Below are 1,561 nucleotides of genomic sequence, written 5' to 3'. Positions count from 1 at the left end.
AATTGGTGTCATTTTGTGGATCGACTTATGGCTCCTCTATTCTCTTTTATTGATATTTGTGGTTTTTACTTTACTAATACTATATTATCTTGATGACTGTAGCTTTATAGTAAGTCTTAAAATCTAACAGTATAATTCCTCCCACTTTATTCTTTTTTCAACACTGTTTTAGCTGTTCTAGTCCTTTGCCTTTTCTTTTTTTTAATTTAGTTTTTACTTTTCACAGGACATGGGTCAGGGTCCATGGCTCAGTTGCTAGTGGGACAGTTGCCTTTTCATATAAATTTTATTCTATTTTACTTTTTAATCATCCTCCTCCTGGGAAGCCCAAGTTATTTATTTTTAAAAATTTATATAAATTGTATAAAATTTTTATAAAATAAGTTTTATAAATTTTTAATAAAATGTATACAAATGTATTTGGGGTACATAAGAAATTTTTTTTTTTTTTTGGAGACAGGGTTTTACTTTGTCACCCTTGGTAGAGTGCTGTGGCATCACAGCTCATAGCAACCTCCAGTTCTTGGGCTTAGGTGATTCTCTTGCCTCAGCTTCCTGAGTAGCTGGGACTACAGGCGCCCGGCACAACACCCAGCTATTTTTTTGTTGTTGTTGCAGTTTGGCTGGGGCCAGGTTTAAACCCACCACCCTCGGTATATGGGGCCAGCGCCCTACTCACTGAGCCACAGGTGCCGCCCAATATAAGAAATTTTGTTATCTGTACATGAAGCATAGTGATCAAGTTAGAGTATTTAGGGTATCTAGCACCTGAGTATAACACATTTTGTTAAGTATAGTCACCCTACTCTGCTATAAAGCATTGGTTTTATTCCTTCTAACTTACTGTATGTTTGTACCCTATCCTTTTGCCCACTTCTTTTCGTCCTCTTCTTCCCTCCCACTCTCCTTTCCCAGTCTGTTCAGTCTTTCTTTCTACTCTCCATCTCCATGTGATCAAGTTTTGTTTCATATTTTAAGAGATAGAGTATCTCTTTGTCATCCAGGCTCAAGTGCAGTGGTGTGATCAGATTTCACTTTAACTGTAAACTCCTGGGCTCAAGTGATCCTTCCACCTTAGCTGCCATGTAACTGAGGCTATAGGTATGTGTCACTGTACCCAGCTAATTTAAAAAATTATTTTAACAGATGGGGTGTTGCTATGTTACGCAGGATAGTGTCAAATTTCTGGCTTCAAGAAATCCTCCTGGGGTGGCACCTGTGGCTCAAGTGGGTAGGGCACTGGCCCCATATACCGAGGGTGGCGGGTTTGAACCTGGCCCTGGCCGGCTAAAACAGCAATGATAATTGCAACAACAACAACAACAACAACAAGGAAAAGAAGAAGAAGAAGAAGAAGAAAAGAAAAGAAAAGAAAAGAAATCCTCCTGTATAAGCTTCTGAAAGTGCTGGGATTATAGGCATGAGCTACCATGCCCAGTCAAATGTATTGATTTCTTCATATAAATCTTAGATAAGCTTGTCTATATTTATAAAAAAAATCTTGCTGGGATTTTTTTTTTTTTTTTTGGGTGGGCCTGTCTGGCCAGATGGTATTTTGGCT

The sequence above is a fragment of the Otolemur garnettii genome, unplaced genomic scaffold (genome assembly GCF_000181295.1).
Source record: "Otolemur garnettii isolate 467f Iridium unplaced genomic scaffold, OtoGar3 scaffold00055, whole genome shotgun sequence".
Classification (NCBI taxonomy): domain Eukaryota; kingdom Metazoa; phylum Chordata; class Mammalia; order Primates; family Galagidae; genus Otolemur; species Otolemur garnettii.
This window is presented reverse-complemented; position numbering follows the sequence as displayed.